General features: G+C 43.9%; 1 pseudogene; it reads right to left on the minus strand.

Moving 5' to 3' along the window:
- Positions 1–2,820: 2,820 nt before the first annotated feature.
- Positions 2,821–7,968, minus strand: LOC116801755 (annotated as a pseudogene).
- Positions 7,969–10,800: the final 2,832 nt, after the last annotated feature.

The following is a 10,800-nucleotide window of genomic DNA, read 5'->3' on the forward strand; positions in this document are numbered from 1 at the left end:
AGCCCCGTCTAAATTAACTTGCTAGCCAAAACAGCCAACTGAAATGGGCGAAAGAACGGCGAGTGCAGTGCAATGCAGCAAATGTCTGTGGCAACATGACGACAACGTTAAGGGCCCCCGAATGAGCGTCTGAAAACTGAAGGGGGTTGGGGGGTTGGCAGGGCCCAGAAAACATGCAAAAAATGTTACGCCATTTAGCGAAGGGCCTTTCAGCTGTAACTACCCCGAAAAAATAGGGTCAACACTTGCCATTCAAGGCGGAAAGCTGACAGGTCCGGAATGTAAGTTGGGCCAACAAGCCAAACTATAATAGTATGAAAATACAAAATATATTTAATAGATACTATTCTGTATTATAAGAATATATAAGCAGGCCAAATTATTTGCATACTTCTCTGATAGTTCTTAAACGTTCCTAATCGCTGAAATAGGTAATTCACATATTTGTTTGCTTCATTTAAGATCCTTATATGAGTTAGTTTTGTTTTTTTTTTTAACTTTTTTAAAAATAATGTTTTAGTCTTCTTCCCCAGCTACTCCGCTCCTGTGGCCAAGACTTGTGGCCATTGTTGCGTGGCGAAGGCTCATTGGCCCAAGTCGAAGCCCAGGCCCAAAACCGAAACCGAGACCAAGCCCAGCTATAGAGCACTATATGTCCACTGGTGGGGGGCACTTTGCAGGGCGGGATCTGGGGGTGGGGCTCCATCACCCCAGTGGCATAACTCAAAAGAGCGCGCACACCGTTAGCTGCGAAAATTGCATTTGCATATGGGCGCAAACAAAGCATAGACAGACGAATAGCAAATGTGGCACAAAAAATAGAGAAACAGAGAAGTCGACTGGGGAGGAGGGACCTGGTACTCGACCTGGTACTCGATGGTAGTGGTAATGGCACTGCACCCAGTTTACGGCAATCGGCAGTTTGGTAGTGCCATAATGGTAATGGTGATGGTAATGGAGGAGTCTCCTCAATGGCGGAGGCAGAGTCGCGGCCTAATGGCAATGGTAGCATGCATGCATGCATATAGGAAATGCAAGATTGCAATCTGGCCGAAGAGGGGGTTGGGGAATGGGGGGAGATCGGGGGAAATGCAATGAATGAACGGAGAATGGAACGACACAATGGCCGGCGGAAGTGATAAATTAAAATTATTTTTCGCAAGATTTTCGCCCCAATCAAAAAGCGAACGCTTTTTGCCTCCGTTTCGATGGCTGCAAAAAGTATTCAAGACGCTTTGATTTGATAACAGAATGAAATGCCAGTGGTGGATTTCTGGGTTTCCTTCGACTTGGTTTTCCTCGTTTTTCCTCCAGCGGTTTCTTGCGTGTGTGGCATGCAACATTTCTGAAATATTTTTATGCACTGTCGCACAGACATGCCGGCTTGACCAATGGAACTTTGTTTTCCTTTTCGTTTTTCCACCCGATTTCCCCGCTTTCCGTTGTTGTTCGTTTGCTGTTTGTTTGATTTTGATGTAGTGCAGCAACTTTGCCCTGAAACTACGGAATTTGGAAACTGTTGTGCTGGAAACAGAGTACGCAAATTTTGCGAAACAATTTCAAGTCCGAAGATATCAGCTGGAAAACACTTGCCAGGAAATTGTAATGGAGAAATTGTTTTTAATTTGAATTAATTAAATGCTACTTTTACTGGAATGAAAAGGAGGTATAGACATTAAATTAAGAGAGACCGAAAATAGTTCGAAATTGCGTGACAATATATTTATCTTAAGTAACTTTTGTCCTATCTTATCATAAACAAATATATCTTTATTACATGATTTATCGCCTACCTCTTAGTCCACAAGACTTGCCTATAATAAGCCTTGATCTGGCAATTGAACTTAAATTAGCTGCCACTACATCAACTCGAATGACTGCCAGCCATGCTCCACCCACTCGATATTTACACATTTCCCATTTTAGTCCGCTTTCCACATCCGAGTGCCTTGGGCAATGGGTCAGTTATCAGCGGGATGGAGATCGGGATCGAGGATCGAGGATCGAGGAGGAGGTGGCTGAATATTTCATTCCAGGTGATGACCCGTTGCCGAGTGTCGCCTAATCGGAGTTTATGCCCGCCTGGAGCTCGCTGGCCAGTCGACTTACACACAGATTCTCCCAGATTCCTTCAGATTCCTGCACTTTCGGATGCGGTTCCTTCTGCGCAGGCGTGCCGGGCTACATAAATCCATCGATTTAAGTGCCGCTTGCAGGAGTTTTTGCAGCCACTGGAGGAGCGTTTGAGAGGGGGGTGTTGTGGAGGGGGAAGGGGAGCACAGGGGCGGGGAAAACAAAAAGGGGTAGCCTCGGTTGGCGCATGAATTTATGGCACAGCGTCACATAACTTTGCTGCCGCGCGTAACAAATTGCCAAGGAAGTAACGAGATTTAGTGGAAATTGTTTAATTGTGAATGCAGATGCAGTCGCTGGTCGGTTTGGCGGGAGGAGGGGTATGGGTTCCTATCCGAGGGATACTTGTTGCATATACATTCGTGCATGTAGATATATGCACTTGGCGACCCTTTCTGGCCAGAAACGCGGCATAAATTAGGCTTAAGTCTAGCAAATTTATGCCTTATGAGTGTCGCCTTGCGTCGCTCGAAATGAAGTTGTTAGCCGGGCCAACATCATTCCCCATCCACTACCATTTCCACCATCGCCGTCGTCCAGTGGATAACGTTTTTATAAGGCGGGGGAACGTTCGTAATATACGATTTTATTTTTCTTTAATTTTTATGGCCCACCGTTTGTCAAGCGCAACGTAGGTGGCTTGTAAATTGAACACACAGCGACATGTCGAAAGTTTTCCCCCCACCGTTTATTATTTTCTTTTCTTTTCTTACTTTTTTTTCTCTCTTGCCATAATTTTTTGCCACATTTATGGTTTAGTCGCCGCGATCCGATCCGTTTTCTTTATTAATTACAACGAATTTTCCGTGTGGGCCGGCGCTGGGTGCGCACATTGACATAAATTGCGTGTCGCTTGTCCAATTTTTGCTTGTCGCACAGCTGCATAGTTTTCTGCCCCATCGAGGGGGATAAAATGGGATATATGTTCGTATGTACCTATACGAACAGAGAGGGGGTAAGGGGGTCGCCAGAGGGGATGATCGAGGGGCGGGGTGGGCTGGAACAGGCGGCGGGACAAGGGCAATCTTACAAATGTTGGCCAGCTCATTTGCTTCAATTCCATTATCGCCTTAATTTTTTATCGCATCAAAGGCGCAGGGAGGGATGAGCAGAGAAGCAGTGTCTGCAATGCACTGAGAGAAAATTAGCAATATAGAAACATAACTATTATTTATGTAAGCAATTGCATTCAAATAATTATGATATAATTACTGAGATATATTACATGCAAGATAAATAAGTATCTGAAAAATAGTAACATTTATCCAGGACTTATGCACTTTAAGTGCCTTTCCACCGTTAAGTAGGTATTTCTCCGAGTGTTCCTGCACCTTTTGGGAGCATCTCGGTCTGGCCACATCAAAGGATGCTCGGCACAGTCGGCGGCCCCCAAATGGAGGCCGGCCACTCGGATCGCATCCATCCCATGCGGCGCGGGCAGCAGTCAGTCATACCCGTAAGATACAAACACGCAATCCCGCGGCTCCAATCGTTCAGTTCGGTTCGGTTTAGCTCCAACCGGCACCTCCCCGCAGTCCATCTTTTGTATAAATGGCAATGGAGCAACAGCATGACGTTGTGCAGCCTTAAATTATCATATGCCCCAGCAGTCGCCGTCCGCCCGTCCGTACGTCCGTCCATTTGTCCGTTCGTCCGTCTGTCCGTTGGTGCGTCCGTCCAACAACAATCAGTCGCCATGCCCCGACTCCCGCCATTCCTCCATGAAATCCCCAATTTCATTTCGAGGCTCCGAGGCTTTGGAGGCTCTCTCAAAATCGCGCATCCTGCTGTGAACCGCATTTACGTTCGATTTTTAATTTGAATAGAGCGTCCGCCGTTCCCTGGGATTTCCCCTGCAAAGCCAGGCCTTTTTCCTCTTTTAATTGTGCGCAAAAAATCAACTTAAATAATATTTATGCATATGCGCTTTTCGATTTAAATAAGTTTCGCTTATTCCGCGCCCCACCTTTACAGAGTTGATTGGCCGAACCAGTCGATTGGATCTGATGAGATCGTATCAGTTTGTGAGGGTTTCGCTTGAGCTAATGTTGGATGGGTTTTGCGTAATTTCTAAGAACCTTAGATGGATGTAGATCAAGTAGCTTAAAGATCTTTTAAGCTTATATGTATCTTTAAGTGTTCAATTAGCATAAAAAGAAGTCATTATACTCTCTAATATTATTAAATATTTTGCCAAAAGCAAGTCCGTTTTAACTCCTGGTCAAATGGCATATCTCAACTTACTTTCCGCTCCATTTATCCGTCCATAAATCCAAAGCGCTTTCAGCAATTTCTCTTTCTGGTCATGCCCATTTCTTTGCTCTAATTCCAAAGTTACCATTAAAGATACAAGTAGGAAGCTCCTTATCAATGGGGCATCCATCAATCGCAAGTTATCGCCGAGCAAAGCGCCACTCCTGCCAATAAAGTGCACAAAGTGACTCGGAATGACTCAAAGTCTTGCCTTCCTAGTAGACCAAAACTACCAGAAGAATGATGATAATGAGCCACAATCTTTGCGCTGCCGCGGCATTAACATAAATAAAAGAAAAAAAAAATAACGAAACGAGAAGTCTTGCGTTGGGTATTGTGTTTTTGTTTTTATCAAATTTGAAAATATCAACATAAACATGAAATAAATGTGTCCGTTGATAGTCTTATACACGATTCAGATGCGTATCTGAAGAGTCCACAGAAAATAAACGGGTCGGCGATGGGGTCAAGCCAAATGCGATCAGACTTCGCTGCTGCTGGCTTTTTGAATTTCGTTTGGGGGCCGCCACATTAAAATACTCAATGTGTAAGGTCTTAAATTTAAAACTGAAAACTGAAATCTGAAATCCATAAGCCATTCAATACCACATTCATAGTTTGTTCTCGCTGGCGGGCCTTTGGGCAGCTCTTGATTTGATTTGCATCTAAATCAGATACTGCCGTGCAATGGCCCAATCTGCTTTTCAGCCCCACCATAACTCTTTTCGATCGCGCTGAGTTCGGCTTTTCGTCGCCCAGAATGTTAATACAAATTTCCCTGGCTGATTCGTTCGGTTTGTGTTTCTGTTTCAGTTTCTGTTTTCGATTTAAGTGTTGGCTGTCGATGACTTTTGATTGCCCCTGGCCAGGAGGTCATTAATATTTCAAACATACCCAAGGATAAGTTATGGGTTCCCCCGTCTCTAGAACGCCACCCACCCGCCCAAGAACATCTGTTGGCCCTGAATTTTGGAAAATGCACTTCTGGATTGGACAACGGGCTTATCGGACCGGTAATGTCGGCATTCCGGGGCAATCGGACAACCTGCTGCTGTTTCTTTGCCGTTTTTCGGCAGTTCTTGCACATTCCCCGCTGTCTTTGGGTGACATACACATGGCCATTGGCCAGCACAAGAATTGCGCAACGGGCATTTGGACACTGAAAGAAAACATGGCAGCATGTTTTCGGCGCACTTGGGAGATTAAAGCGATTAACATTTGTTCCCTGTCCGCAGTTCCCACTCCACCATGTCCACTATCCGGTGTCCATGTGTCCACTGTGCGACCTGCAGGTCGTTGCGCATGCGCCTTTTCGCTCGGTCTTCCTGAGGTTTCACCTGAGACACTGCCATTGCCTCCTACCGAAGTCACTCGAATTCTGGGGAAGCGCGCGCATAAATCACACGCCCTGACACTTGTCATGAAAGTTGTCAGTTTATGGCCCCCTGCACCTGTGGTCACTGGATCGTCTTGGGTTAGAAGTTCAGATGGGATGTGCTCGGGTTCAGGTGGCCTTTCTGGTTTACAAGCATCATTACGCCTTGTTTCCGCCGCGGGAATTATCTAATAGTTATAGTTTTAATTGCCATTTAAGTTGCGTTTCCGGCAAAGGCGACCGGAAAGTTTGTGCCCATGGACTTGGATTCGGATTTGATGAGTGTGTGTGTGGCCCATCTGAGTCATGGCGACATTTATGCTCGTTTTATGGACTGCTTCCACGGAAAGCTCTTTCGAATTGGCATCATAATGGCAGTACTTCTCAACAAAGATACTAATCGCCCGAGTTATGGCCATCTTGGTCACCCGAAAAAAATGGAAAACAAACCGGAGACACGAGGGCGTCGCTTTTGGCCAAAAGCCATAACCATTGTCTCGCTTGTCTTTTCTTGTTCACTGGCTTTTATTAGATTTTAAAAGAATTTGATTGAATTTACTGTGGGAGCGGGCATTCATAATTAGACAGATGGATGTGAGCTTTGATAGATTTCAAAGATAGCCACCTGATGGCGTGGGCTTTTGAACAAATGTATAGGCAGATAAGACACAACATTGATGACGCAAAAGATATACAATTTTTAAAGGGACAGAGGATGGAATGGCAAATATTATAAATATAAAAGAAAAAGGCAAGGAAGTATAATATGAAATATATGGTATAGCCATTCTCATTCTCTTTCCTTAAACACCAAGTGGACTTAACCTTTGCCTAACTTACTGGGAATTCACGGTCTCCAAAAGTTTGTCTACCTTTCCCCAACCGAGAAGATCTTTAGTTCTTAACGGCGAACATAATCACTTTCTTTCATGCCCATAAGTCATGAAGTCACACAAAGTGTTCCCCCTTCTCAGACCGCTGGTGATATCTCCCACACATTATCCCCATGCCATATCTCCTTTCCAATAATTCTCACATGGCTTTTCGTGCATTTGGATTTATGTTAATCCATCTAAATAGCTGCCAACAGTTTGGACACATGCACGACTATATTTGCCGGATTCGTTCTGAGCGGATTGATCTCCCACCATTGGAGTGCATCTGATGTTGTACCTGTGCAGCCCGCACATTTATCCGATGGATACTATCATTGGGTTACCCCGTTGCCTTTTTGTCGGGAGAGCCGTCTTTTCTAGAAAACAATTTAAATTGATTTCAATCAAAAAATGCCTTTTTGTTTTCGGGGATTTCGGTGTTTTCAATTTTCGGCTTCGGTTATTGTCCCTCTCATTCTCCTCGGCACTTGCTCTTCTGGTCTTCAAAGGTTTTTTCGTATTTGTCGGTGTTTAGTTTTTGGTTTTCAGTTTTGAGTTTTCGGGAAAAAGGGACAGGGACACACGCTTTCAGCGTAAAGATCGCATTTAAACGAAACAAAATTTGACTTTATAATAATGCCTGGGCAGGGGATGTGTCTAAGCCAGCATATCCAGCATAGCAGATCCAGTCAGCGAGCGGCGATCCACGAGATACAATACCGGATTATGGCCTTTTGTTGCTGCCTTTTTGGTATGTAGATATGGCGGCCCGAAGCTCTGAATTCTTTCTCCTTCCTCCCTTTTGTGTGCGTGTCTCTTTTCGTTTTTCAGTTTTTTTTTTTTTGTATTGTCGGTTTCGATGGGTTTTGTCTTTTTCTCTTTTTTTTGGGGACTTGATTGAAAATCTAGAAAATCAGGTTAATAGCTTAGGTGACAGCCGGCCGTGTTGTATGTGCGGTTCGGATTGTTTAGAACCATACACGCACACGTTCGCCTGATAAGATTGATTTGAGCTGGAGATACTTTCTGGTGTGGTATCTCGTATGGCTTGGAGTTGGGGGCCTCTCGCCGTCATAGGTGCTCTCACATTAAAGGCGGCCCAGCCCATGGGCAATTGATCCCCGATTCGATGGCCGAGATCCAAGAACTCGGATCCCCAATCCACGTTTGCCGATCGCAGAGCAGGTCCCGAGGTGCCACGGCGATCTCGATCTCTATGGCTCATTGTGATCGGCACTCAATTAGTTGGTTTGATGTTTAATGTTCGATGTAACTTTTGTCAGGCGCGAGGGGCAGACAGCGTGTCAGTGGCGGTGCTTTTGGTGGCTTTGTGGTCGTGTCTGCGGCATGAATGTGCAGAATCCATCGTCATCTGGCCGAGACTTGACGAGAAGTACTCCTTATTCAAATGAATCGTACACTCAGACACACATCTTTGTGAAATTCTACTAATGGAAAATATTCTTTTCCAGAACTTATTCCTAATAGATTCCTTAACTTCAAACTTATATCTGAGAATTTCCCATCGTCCATTTCCACTTCATAAGAGTTGCATAGCATCAACCTAACCTTTTCTGCCAGTGCACCAATATTCAATTACCAATTTTGGCCTTTTGCATATGCTGGATGTTATCAAAAGAGAAATCGCTTTGTAATTGATTTTGTTGTTTGTACCTTGCCCCATGCCATGCCCCATTATTGCTGGCATCTCTTATTCGTCTTTTGTTTCGGAACCTTTTTGTTTGCATTAACTCTAATAGATGTTTAGTTTCGTTTTGGCCGCGAGTGCCGACTCTGGGTATTTTTAGATATTTAGGATTACTGCGGATTACGATTTCAGAGCGACAACCAATCGTACACACACATTTTGATGTATCTCTAGCTATTATCAGTGAGGCTAAAGGTCAAGATACAATTGATTCTTTTTTTCTGAGATGCAAACTCGCTCAGTCAGTTCTCGATTAATATTTCCACTTTGGCGACTTCACCTTCCGATGGATTCCACGGAATAAATCGCGTGCAATTGATACTTGTCATTTGAGCATACCTCGAGATCGATGCCGTATGACTGCCCACATTGATTTGCATTTTTGCATTGGCATTTTGCACAACACATTTACATTCAATTTGCGGACCTAATTCCCATTCCCATTCCGACTCGAACATTACCGGCAACATTTAACAAGCAATTAGCGGATAATGCTGATTTGAAAACTCAACCTGAGGTTTCGCCAGTTTCCCAGTTCGGTTTTGGGCGGGCAGAGGTCTTTCGCTGGTCGGCGGTGGAGCCCCTGAGCCCCTCTAAACGCTTTTCTAATTATTTTTCATTACTCGGCCTGTCGCGTCGCCAGAGTCGGGGATATAAAATCGCTTAGTTTATTGGCCCATCACTCATGGCCAGCTGAGCTGAGTCGCGTTTGGCTGAGCTTTTGCGGTCGCCATTACATTGAGTTATGAAATGAATTTCAAATTTCGCGCAAAGAGCGTAAAAATAATTACTAACTAAACACACAGCGCACCCCTAAACTCGCAACCCGCTCTATTGCACATTGATACGCGCTCAAATGCATTCGTGATTTATCAGCCGGGCGGCGGCCAACTAACCAGCAGCTCATCCACAACTGCATCGCTACTGGGATTCGGTACTGAGTCAGTTGCTTTGGCCAGAACACGGAGAAAATTGGTGGCAAGAAATACAGCTCTTAACAAGCATTTGACATTTGTTGTTGTACGGCTGATAAATTAAACAAACACAGAGCTAGCTGGATTTTAAGGATCAGTATGGTAGAGTACATGATTCACATGTATTACATTTGAATTCAAACTAGCAAATTAAATTAATTAAAAACTGATAAGGCCTCATTTTCTCCCAGTGAACCAGTTGCACATGGCTAACATGACCACTTGGTAACTTTGGAGTTCGGGTTCAGCTCAGCATGAATTCTCGGCGTTTGTTAAATGGAAAACTTTTTGCATTAAGTTTTGCTAAGTTTATGTTAGCTGCGGATGGTAAATGTGCATAAGAGGGTGGTGAAGCGGAAGGTATGGGAGTTTAACTTCCGAAAGAGTATGACAGTATTAAGATTTGTATGTCATGTTACGAATCAACTTTCAAAAAGATTTCCATTGGCCAAAGGCTTCACTATGAATGCGCAACTACAATCATCTAAAAAGCACTTATATCATATATTTACAAATTTAAAAAATATGTTGCTTTAAATGCTTTGTATTATTTAAAATCTAAGAGATAGATTGTTCTTAATTTTTAAATTCTTTTTCTAAATCTTAACCCAATCCAACTAAATAACTAGGATTAATTTCAGAAACCCGTTTTAAAATTATTCCTTTTGAGATCAGTTCGATGCTCTTGTATAGTTTCTGCCATGTAAATCGGCTGCAAATTATAAGGCAGGCCAATTGGATCTTGGCCAAGAAGAGCCGAGCTAAGCACCCCATGGAGATCCGCAAGCGGCACAGATGTGGCCATCAGATGAGATGAGCCACTGGGGCGGCAACAAAAGGATCCGTATACAGATACAGCTACAGATGGGAGGAACAGGGAATGGCTGAATAAATGGCAATGTTTCGAGCAATTTTCGTTATAATTAAATGCACCAACGAACGGCAGCGAAAAAGACAGGAGGCCGACGAAAATTATTATAATTAAATGCACCCGCCAATGCGCATTTCAAGCGAATTGTTTTATAATTTCCAATTGCAGCTGGCTGCCTGGTTCGCCTTGCACCTGATCCACAAGCCGGACTTTGGCAATAAACTAAATATTTCCGCCATGAAATTTATTTTATTTCATTTCATTTCGATATTTGCCCAAGACAAGCAAGCGCGCCACCAGACAAATGTTTAACAATATTTTGATGGCCGTTGGCATAGCAAATTAGCCAGGGGATTCTCGCTTTGCGATCGATGTACGGATCGAGAAATGGAAATGGATGGATGGATGGATGTATGAATGTTGCATAAATGCATGTCATTGCATTCGAATCGAGGGGGGCTGTTCGACTGGATGGATATGTAACACCTTTCGGTGGTGTCGTCTCAAAATGAATATGTCAAAATCTACAATTCTCATGATCACACGCGCCACAGCGATCGACGATGACGGGCACAAAATGGGATGCGGGATGAGAATTTTCCCCTGAAAGA

Source organism: Drosophila sechellia, chromosome 3R (genome assembly GCF_004382195.2).
Source record: "Drosophila sechellia strain sech25 chromosome 3R, ASM438219v1, whole genome shotgun sequence".
NCBI classification, from domain to species: Eukaryota; Metazoa; Arthropoda; class Insecta; order Diptera; family Drosophilidae; genus Drosophila; species Drosophila sechellia.